Below are 11,872 nucleotides of genomic sequence, written 5' to 3' on the forward strand. Positions count from 1 at the left end.
GCTCTCTCACCACGAGTGACATCATTCTCACCAGTCCTACAACAGTGTGTCTTGCTCTGCAGACTGAGAAGGACAGCCACAGTGACTCACAGAACCTCCTCAGCCAAGACCTGTTCACTAACCTCTCTGTCTTAACAGAATGAAATCTCCCTGGACCCAGATCTCCACCAGCAGCTGTGTTCCAATAAAATGCTTAAACCATTCTTGGTGTTCGTTGTTGTGTGCAGATCCAAAATCCTCTTCTTGTCATCCTCACCTCCTTCTACAGGTGTGCAGTGGAGAGCATCCTGTGTTCAAGCATCAACATGTGGCATGGAGGCTGCACAGCTGCAGAAAGAAAAACTTTGCAGAGAGTGGTGAAGGCTGCACAGAAGATGTTGGAGTCAGTCTCCCCACCATCACAGATATTTACACCTCCAGATGTAGGAAGAGGCTCGCCTGCATCATGAAGGACCCCACTCACCCAGCACATACACTTTTTGCCCCGCTCACTCGCCACTCGTATTTCTGTCACAAATCATTGGTTAAGATGATATGCAACGCATTAGATCTGACCCCCAGCCAGGGCTGAAAAAGAAAAACTCTGCAAGATACAGAATGAATTATTTCCATGGTGAAACAGTGTCGCTCAGTGGTGAAGCTGCATATCGTTTTAACCATGACGTAAATATGTCAATGATTTTAACGGAAATATGAGTGACGTAAATTAGCAACATGAAAATCGGCGGAGATACAGCACATACTTTTCTAAGTAAATGAAGACAGTTCTTATTCATAAACTGAATTATACCAGAACATTTTCCTTAATCTAGTATATTCAATGGCGATCCATGTGACCCGGAAGTATTCCTTTTAGTGCATGCGCAAATGAGCAACACTATGGATCGGCTTCTGTAACAGATCGGGGAATGACACTGTCAGGTGAGTGTGTAGCACACACACCTGAGGTCCCTCAAGTGGAACTTGTTTGGATGTTTATGATGTCAGAGCTATAGGCAGCCAATCGGGTGGCTCTAAGATTACCCGTGGTCTACCTGGAGTCTACCTATCCAGGTGAGGTTTGTGGAAAACTGTGACTGTCGATGTGCGGTCAGATGAGGTTTTAATCTGTCAGACTGGGATGTTTGCTGGCCTTCCTGTGTTTCCTGGTGGTTTCAGTTCCGGGGGATGGAGGTGAGCGGTTCTGCAGGTTCTGGACAGGTTCGGTCAGATCTCACTCCCCAGAAGCTCTGATTAAAGATCATTCGATTCCAGCCTTCAAAGTTCAAAGATGGTTACATTCAGTCAATATTACAGACATGGACTTGAATTTGTAGTAACGGTTGAGACTGACCTCCAACACACATACTGTATGAGAGTTGAAAATTTACAGCTAACTTAGTCTGTCTGTTAGCAAAATTTCTCACGGAGCACTGGATATATTTGAATGAAACTCCTATGAAGCAATCATTGTCTGTAAGTCTACAACTCATGACCCAAAAAAGTTCAATCTGGTCCTCTGGACATTCAAAAAAACAAAAGCAAAACAAAGTAAAAAAAATCTAGAAACGTTTCGTCTCTCATCCAAGAGACTTCCTCAGTCTGAGGTGCTGTATTCAGCTCAGTCTCTTAAATAGCACCTTCTTAGAGTGGATCAACCAGTTTGCTGCTGACAACCAAAACCAGCTGATCACATGCTCAAGAAGGACCATCAGCCTAACAATGGGTCATTAGCACACTGATGGCTGTTTACTATTCACAGAGGGCTGAGTGATACTAGCAATCACATCATTGTAAGAGGGGGACAGTTGAACCCGGAGGCCACCACCCCTGTTTAATGATGGACGATTTCTTTTCACAAAGATGGCCTCCTTTACTCCTCTCTCAAACCATCGTTCCTCTCTGTCCAGGATGTGAACATCTTCATCCTTGAAAGAGTGACCGCTGGTCTGGAGATGAGTGTAGACGGCAGAATCCTGGCCTGATGATGTTGATCTTCTGTGCTGGGCCATCCTTTTGGCCAGTGGCTGTTTAGTTTCCCCGATGTAAGACTGATCACAGCCCTCCTGACACTGAACAGCATACACAACATTGCTCTGTTTGTGCCGGGGGACTGGATCTTTGGGATGAACCAGTCTTTGCCGTAATGGATTTTGGGGTTTAAAAGCCACTGGGACGTTGTGTTTAGAAAATAAACGTCTCAGTTTCTCTGATACCCCCTCAACATACGGAATGACCACTGGTCTGGGTCTGGGTTCCTCCTTTTCACCTGATGGCTGACTGGAGTCCTGTTTGGGTTTCTTCTCTGCTTTCAGGAAGGCCCAGTTAGGATATCCACATTGCTCTAGAGCCTGTTTTGTGTAGGATTTCTCCTTCTGCCTGGCTCCTGAGCTAGTGGGGACGCTGTCTGCTCTGTGGTACAGAGTCCTGATGACTCCTAACTTGTGCTCCAAAGGGTGATGGGAGTCAAACTGCAAATACTGGTCTGTGTGGGTGGGTTTGCGGTACACCTCGGTTTGCAAATGTCCTCTATCCGTACCAGATTGAACTTTTTTGGATTTTTCTACCTGGATTATTGAGCATGCATCAGGATACAACTCATGACCTTAAATCAAAATCAAAATGGCCACCACAACTATATGACATTGGCCAACACTAAAAACTTCAAAGCTCAAGCAGGCACTGAGCTAAACTTTGGTGTGGTAGTAGCTGAGAGTCATTCACAACACATAATCTGAGTGTGACATGTTGATTGTACATACTACGTATTTTCGAGATTAGACCAAACTTGTTATAATTTGGCATTTCTTGTCTTTTGATAATTTTAGTCTAAATCTCTGCTATGACATGCAGCAGGTGATATGCATTATTTAGGCTTTTTTCTCAATTGACTAGAATTAAAGTTAATATCTAAAATACACTTTTTAACTTCCAAACTATGTCTTCATGTGAACGTATGGTGTGGTGGGGCATGGTTGTAAATTTTTCAATGTGGAAAAGTTGAAGTTTAAATAAAGGATAAGTAAATAAAGAAAAACTGGATTGGAGGATGTTGATGGGAGGAAAAGAAAGACGAGGAGAACTCTTCTGCGTTGTTGTTCCCAAACATTCCTATAAATTCAAATGACCTTACTGGAATTTCTCCCATCAGACACTTTCCCAATCTAGACTATGGCCATGGGAATGAGCCAGGCTAGTTTATTTTAATCCCGTAGTGCCCCTCTTTCTTAAAAGCACCCTGCATGTCTCATCTCTTTCTGTCTGTCTTCTGACTGCTGAAGTTATGTCTCATGTCTACATGAAAACATTGAGTCAGTCTGTAAGATGATGAATAGGTAGTGTGACCAAACCACATCGACTGGCTTCCTTCTAACTGTTCTGGTCAGGTCAATTATTTTACTTAAACTTATAATGTAAGATATATTTATTAAAATAAATTATTGAATTAAAATGTATCCAATTTCCTCCTCAGTTCAGTTTATTTCTATAGCACCAAGTCACAACAGAAGTCATCTCAGGGCACTGAACAGAAACATTCATATACTGTATATAAAATGTCAGTTAATAACATTTTTTCTCTGAGGAGCAGACTGCTTTGAATTTAACTCCATCACAGACTCTCATCTTGAGCAAGCATGAAGGCGACAGTGGAAAGGAAAAACTCCCTCATGAGGAAGAAACCTTTAGCAGAACCAAACTCAGGATAAGTGATCTGCTTCGACCGGCTGGCTTTGGTAGGAATAGATACACAATGGCAGGTTGAGAATCACATGTTAAGATAGAAATAGCATCAAATGAAAACTAATTAATTTTAACAATTAATTTAAGGACATGAGGTCAGTTTGTCCTCTAGCAGTCTAAGCCTATAGCAGCATAACAAGCCAACACTAACTATAGGATTTATCAAAAAGGGAAGTCTAAAGTCCATTCTTAAAACTGAACAATGTGTCAGCCTCATGGAGAAGAAACTGAAAGTTGGTTCCACAAGAGAGGAGCCTGATAACTGAAAGATCTTCCTCCCATTCTGCTTTTGGAAACTTTAGGAACTGCAAGTAAGCCTGCAGTCTGAGAGTGAAGTGCTCTGTTAGGAAAATATGGGACAAAAAGATCTCAAATATAAGATGGATCTAGGTTGTTGAGATATCCTGATGCATGCTCAATAATCCAGGTAGAAAAATCTAAAAAAGTTAAATCTGGTCCTCTGGACATTCAAAAAAAAAAAAAAAAATAGCAAAACAACAAAAAATGTAGAAACGTTTCGTCTCTCGTCCGAGAGACTTCTTCAGTCTGTGGTGCTGTATTCAGCTCAGTCTCTTAAATAGCACCTTCTCAGAGTGGATCAACCAGTTTTGCTACTGATAACCAAAACCAGCTGATCACATGCTCAAGAAGGACCATCAGCCTAACAATGGATCATTAGCACACTGATGGCTGTTTACTGTTCACAGAGGGTTGAGTGATACTAGCAATCACAGCATTGTAAGAGGGGGACAGTTGAACCCGGAGGCCTCCACCCCTGTTTAATGATGGACGATTTCTTTTCACAAAGATGGCCTCCTTTACTCCTCTCTCAAACCATCGTTCCTCTCTATCCAGGATGTGAACATCTTCATCCCTGAAAGAGTGACCGCTGGCCTGGAGATGAGTGTAGACAGCAGAGTCCTGGCCTGATGATGTTGATCTTCTGTGCTGGGCCATCCTTTTGGCCAGTGGCTGTTTAGTTTCCCCGATGTAAGACTGATCACAGCCCTCCTGACACTGAACAGCATACACAACATTACTCTGTTTGTGCCGGGGGACTGGATCTTTGGGATGAACCAGTCTTTGCCGTAATGTATTTTGGGGTTTAAAAGCCACTGGGACGTTATGTTTAGAAAATAAACGTCTCAGTTTCTCTGATACCCCCTCAACATATGGAATGACCACTGGTCTGGGTTCCTCCTTTTCACCTGTTGGCTGACTGGAGTCCTGTTTGGGTTTCTTCTCTGCTTTCAGGAAGGCCCAGTTAGGATATCCACATTGCTCTAGAGCCTGTCTTGTGTGGGATTTCTCCTTCTGCCTGGCTCCCGAGCTAGTGGGGATGCTGTCTGCTCTGTGATACAGAGTCCTGATGACTCCTAACTTGTGCTCCAAAGGGTGATGGGAGTCAAACTGCAAATACTGGTCTGTGTGGGTGGGTTTGCGGTACACCTCAGTTTGCAAATGTCCTCTATTAGAGACTGAGACCTCACAGTCCAAGAAAGCCAACTTGCCATTTTTTTCATCTTCTCGTGTGAACTTGATGTATTTATCCACAGAGTTGATGTGGTCAGTAAAATGTTGGACTTCCTGAGATTTAATTTTAACCCAGGTGTCGTCAACATACTTGAACCAATGACTTTTTTGAATGTCCAGAGGACCAGATTTAACTTTTTTAGATAGGTTGTTGAGAGCTTTGTAAGTTAGAAGTAGGATTTTGAATTATATTCTGGATTTGACAGGGAGCCAATAGAGAGAAGCTAAAACTGGAGAGATATGATCTCTCCCACTAACTCCAGTTAAGACTCTGGCAGCAGACTTTTGGATCAACTGAAGACGTTTTAAAGAGTATTTGGACATCCAGATAATAAACCTTTGCAATAATCCAGTCTAAATGTGACAAATGCACGAATCAGATTTTCTGCATCATTTTTAGATCAGATGTTTCTAATTTTAGCGATATTACACAGGTGGAAGAAAGCAGTTCTAGTAACGTTTTTAATGTGTGTGTGAGGGGCGGGGGGAATTAAAGACATGTGCTGATCGAAAATAACACCGAGATTTTTAACATTAGAGCTGGAGGACAGATTAATGCCATCTAAGGAGGGCGAAATACTGAACAATTCATTCCTAAGGTGCTCAGGTCCAAAAACCAAAACCTCAGTTTTATCTGTGTTCAACAGGAGAAAATTAAGGGTCATCCAGGTTTTTATGTCTTTAAGACATGCTTGTAGTCTAAGTAGCCGATTGGATTCATTGGGTTTAACGGACAAATATAATTGTGTATCATCAGCATAACAATGAAAATGTACCCCATGCTGTTTAATAACATTACCTAATGGAAGCATATACCGTACAAGGTAAAGAGTATTGGTCCAAGCACTGAACCTTGAAGAACTCCATGACTAACTTTGGTGTATGAAGAAGATTCATTATTTATATTTACAAACTAGAATCTATCAGATAAATATGATTTAAACCATTTTAGAGCTGTTCCTGTAATCCCAATATCATATTCAAGTCTCTGTAGTAGAATATTGTGATCAACTGTATCAAATGCAAATCCCAGAGTAAATATTGTATTGTGTTTCAATAAAAATAATAAATAAATAAAAACATTTGATCTGTGTCTGATCAAATGTTCCTGATTTTAAATCTTCTCTTAAAACACATGTTTTTCTGTTTGGCTTTTAACTCAGCTTGAGATTTTGGCTTTTATTGTTTTGTTGCGTGAATGTTTCTAAATCATTCTCCCTATAGAGGTCCTTTTAATTTCCGTTTGTTTTTCAATTCATAACTCGTTCCACCATCTTTGTTCTAGTTCAACAAATGATGTATCAAAATGTTCAGCTTCTTCAGGACACTCCTGTTGTGACTTTAGTTATTTTGATCATAAAACATTGTATTTCTGGTTGACGTTGCAGGAGTAATCCTTTTGTTGGGTGCTTTGAGATGGCCACATGCTACTTTGAGTTTATGCAACAAGCCAGTCATCTGTGTGTTTCTGGTCAAGCAAATCTTAAGGAAATATCTGATGACAGTTTTCAGTTCTGTTTTTAAGTCCAGTGTTAAAACAGCTCTCTGCTCCACAAAGAGTGCTGTGGCAGCTCAGTTGTCTGTGGTTGTGTCAAAAAGGGCATCCAGCGTAAAAAAAACAAACAATTGCCAAGTCTTCATGCGAGTTAGTTCGCTGTGGCGACCCCTGAAGGAGGGAGCAGCTGAAAGAAGAAGAAGCTGTTCAGATCAGCTGACTGTCAGCTGATGGAGATAAATGCAAAGATTCTGGTCCATCGTTGGATAAATTTGTTAAAAAAAATAAAAAAAACTGTTTGTATCATAATGAAATCTCAGCTGCTGTACAGCTCTGAACTGATGTGTGTTTCTGTGAATGTGCCCTGCAGCTTCTGGCATAAAAAAAAAAACTGTACAGTAAATACAGCCTGCTTAGTTTTTCTTTTTTATGATACATTAATAACAAATTGAAAACACATAAAGACTGGAACAAGAAAATAAACTAGTATTTCTTGAATGAAACCATGTTGCAGCTTCTTTGCAAGCCAAAAGTTTTAAACAGAGTTTGTGCAATCTGTTATGGCTGGTTAATTATTTGGTAGACTTTTATATTTACTAAAACTGGTTCACAATGTTTGTCATCTTATGTTGGTTTTTTTTTTTTTTTTTTTGTTTGTTTGTTTTACTGTTTAGCAGCCATAAGCTGCAAAAACACACAAAAGTCCACCCAATAAAAGTCCCAACAGGACAGCATGCTACAAGTCTGGAAAATTAAAAACTTTTGGGAACGTAAAAGAAATGAATAAAAATTACCATGTTAGCTTTTTAAAGTGGTGTCCTAAGTTTAAAGTCTGTGAAGCTGAAAAAAGAAACATTTCTTTTTTTACATCAAACGTAAGTTAGTTCGTGTGATTTACTGTATGTGATAACTGGTAAAAATGGAAACATAAGATAAGAAAAAAATATATAAGATAAGATAGAACTTTATTGATCCCACAGGAAATTGTTGTGCCAGAGTTTCGATACAAAGGAACATACACAAGGAATCACACAAGATATAAAAAATAACAGCGAATATAAAAATACCAGCAATTAAGTTCTAAACAGGTCAGGTGCATACATGTATGAAATGTTTTAATGTGAAAACATTGACGTGTTTATTGTGGTGCAGGACCAGTTTTATTGTCCAGTGTGTAGAAAGGGGGAGGAGTTGAAAAGTTTGATAGCCACAGAGAGGAAGGACTTCCTGTGTTGTTCTGTGGAGCACCTTGATGGTCTCAGTCTACGACTGAAGGTGCTGCAGTAAGAGTCCATTGTGTCATGCAGGGGGTGCGACATGTTGTTCAGGATCTGGAGCAGTTTCCTCAGCATCAATTCAGTTTCAATTCAGTTTATTTATATAGCGCCAAATCACAACAAAGTTGTCTCAGTGCACTTTACAGAAACATTCACATACATAAAAGCCCATTAGTAAAGTTCTCTATCTAAGGCATCCTCTGCTCAGACACCTCTGTCAGAGACTGCAGTTCCACTCCCAGAACTAAGTGAGACAGCTCTCTTGATGAGTTTATCAAGTCTGTTGGCATCAGCTTCACCTTGCTGCCTCAGCACATCACAGTCTAGAAGAAGATGCTGAAGACCACCAAGCGGTAAAACATCTGCAGCACGGTCCTGCACACGTTAAAGGACTCATCATATCAGCTAAACTAGCAACACAGCCATTTCATTTGATAATAGGCTGTAGAAATCAAACATTTTTGAAGCATTGGATGCTAAGGATTATTGGGCTGCACTTTTCATAGACCTGTCTAAAGCTTTTGACACTATGGATCATAACATCTTGTGTCATAAGCTTTCAGAAATTGGTTTCTCAGATCACACAATTGGTTGGTTCACTAACTATCTCTCAGATTGGAAGCAATGTGTTCAACAAAATGGTATTTCCTCCAGTGATCCAATAGACAACAATGGTGTACCACAAGGCTCTCTCTTAGGACCCAGCCTCTTCACAATCTACATACGCAATGTAGGCCAGATCATCCCTGATGCATCCTTACATTTCTATGCTGATGACACAGTTGTTTATTGTTGAGCTAAAACAGTTACTAAGGCTCTCCAGCTTTTGCAATCCACATTTGACATCATCCAGTCACTTGTACTAAACGCCAGCAAAAACCAAAGGGGTGCTTTTTTTCAAACAGGAAGTTGGTCCCAGCAGTTCTTCCTCTGATTTTATCCTCAAATGGTATCCCCATTGAGTTTGTTGATTCCTATAAATATTTGGGTATCTTGGTCGATTTGCATTTCTCTTTTAAGCTCCACGAGGAAAACCTAGTAAGGAAACTAAAAGTTAAACTGGGTTTCTTTTTCAAAAATATATCCTGTCTAACTCTGAATGCTAGGAAACGCCTTGTAACTGCGACTTTCTTTTCCTCCATTGACTACGGTGACATTATCTATATGAACACTCCTACAAGCTCCATGCAGATGTTGGATGCTGTCTATCATGGTGCACTAAGATTCATAACTGGCTGTAAATACCGTACCCATCACTGCACCCTGTATTCACTGGTTAACTGGACTTCATTAACTTCATGCAGACTCTCCCACTGTACATTTTCATCTTTAAATCACTTCTTGGTCTGTTGCCTTCATACATCTCCTCCTACGTGTCACTGAATGAGTGCAGCTACAGCATGAGCTCTCAGGACATTATTACCTGCAGTGTTCCCTCATTGAGCACTGAACTTGGCAAAAGGGCCTTCTCCTACTCCGCTCCTGTTTCCTGGAATATCTTGCAAAAAGATTTGAAGCTCTCGACCTTGACCTCTCTGAGTGGCTTCAAACATCTGCTAAATTCCTGGCAAAAACCAATGCAGACATGTTCTTGTTTTTAAGTTTTCTACACCGCCATGCAACCTAGCTGTTTTTGGTAACATTTTGCTTTTAAATACCATTTTATTTTAATTTCTTAAAAAAAATCTCATTTTGTACGCATCCTTCATGATTGTTTGTTATTGTCTTTGTTGTCCACTGTTGACATCATTCTTTGTTAAAAACAGATCTCTCTTGTAAATGAATCCTCGAGGCTCAGTGGGATTAACCTGTATAAATAAAGGTTGAATGAAAAAAATCATCAAGGGGGGGAACTAAACCTTCCACTCTTTCAATGAACAGGACAAAAAAAAAAACACAGAGGATTTCCAGGTACACATTCCTGTCAGAAAAAGAAATTCTCATTTGGCTCTTTTGGGGTCAGCTATGAGCTGGTCAGGTTTGTCTCAGTCTGGAGTCCAGTTTTAAACAAAGTTTTCAGACGCATTGTTTCTGTGTGGACGGGGCACAGAGGCTAGTCTGGGCACCCACAGAATGTCCCTCCGCGTTACTGCTTCTATTGTAAGGCACTTTCACAAAAAACATCTTTGAAATGGCCCCAAAGACCAGTCCATCTTTATGCAACCTCTGACCATTATTCACGTAATAAATTAAAGGATACGTTCACGTCCCGTAAAGATGTAAGCATTCATCAATGAAGTAAGCATTAGAAAACCAAAAGAGGTTTAAACTGAATTTATTTAAACTAAATGCAAAGTTGATGTGTGACTTCATCGATCTTCCTTCGGAAATAAATGTTTGTTGTTTAAACCCACAACCAGGTGATCATACACACCCACACACACTATATCATCGCATTATTAAGCTACAAAGCTGGCTTTCCTTTTCACTTGTTGTCCATTTTGGCTCTGTTACTACCTCGCTTTGCAACACAAAGGCACGTCAGGTGTCGCTGCATTAGCCTGTTCACATGTGACACCAAGTCAGTCAGAAGGTGTCAAAACTGGATGAGAATGAATAATCAGATTATCTGATATTTAGTGTGAAGTGGTGACTCGCAAGCTTAAACCAAAGAAGTCGGTCTTTAGTGCGGTGCTACGATCTGACCCTGACCTTGTCCTGGTATTTGCACACTAAAGTGTACTGCTTAGTGAGGAAACAGTTTACTTGGGACTCCTCAGACTGATGAAGCCCTCCGAATAGGAGGGCACAAAATAGAAACTGTCCAGATGACCTGACTGACCATTATTGGACTTTAAATTAAGAACCAAGGGGTCATTTCTAATCCTTAGAGTAGAGATTAGACTTTGAACTGGGATTGGCATTAAACTGCTAAACAAGTATCTGTGTCACAACATGTCACAACCTAAACAACAGTTACAGAAGTTAGTACTTGTGCTAAAACTGTTTAAATGAGTTATTTGTGTAAATATCACTCAGGAATAGTGCGAGAAATAGATGCTGGTGTGGATATGTAGAACTCAAAGGTATTTTGTTTATTAGGCCCGAGCAGCAAAGCGCTGCGAAGGCCTATTGTAATTGTGTCGTTTCTTATTAGGCCCGAGCAGCAAAGCGCTGCGAAGGCCTATTGTAATTGTGTCGTTTCTTATTATTAGGCCCGAGCAGCTAAGCGCTGCGAAGGCCTATTGTAATTGTGCTGTTTCTTATTATTATTATTTTTTTCCGCCTAAGATCGCATTTTTGGAGGCCTTAACATATCCCAAAACTCACCATATTTTACCCAAAATTGTCCCCCGCGAGAAATGCGAGGTATTTAATGGAACCAAAAGTGGGCGTGGCCAAACTGCTCCACAGCGCCCCCTAACGTGAGATATGAAAACTGGTAAGTCGTAGAGAGCTGAAATTTGGTACATATGTAGAACCCACCGAATCAAGAAAAAAAGTCTCTTGGAGGTATGCCTTAAACCCAACAGGAAGTCGGCCATTTTGGGTCAAAGGGTCAATTTTGACCGTTTTTCACTTTTCGTACACGGCGAATTTGAACGAACTCCTCCTAGGGATTTCGCTCAATCGGTTTCAAACTTTCGCCATTTTGCTCAGTAGGCATGGGGGACCTAAAGTTATCAAAACGGTGCAAATTCACGCATGTTGAGGGGGCGGGGCCGGACCTCAAAATTATGCTTCACGCCAAAAATTTCCAAACGCTACAACTTTCACAATGAAAAACAGATTTGTACCAAATTTGGCACGAGTCATGCCTGTTCCATGCCCGACGATACCCTGAGGTCAAATTTTGACGTCATCAAAGCCCCGCCCCCTCAGAACAGGAAGTGACTTTTTTTGCTTG

This window comes from Nematolebias whitei, chromosome 1 (genome assembly GCF_014905685.2).
Source record: "Nematolebias whitei isolate Nwh7 chromosome 1, NemWhi1, whole genome shotgun sequence".
NCBI classification, from domain to species: domain Eukaryota; kingdom Metazoa; phylum Chordata; class Actinopteri; order Cyprinodontiformes; family Rivulidae; genus Nematolebias; species Nematolebias whitei.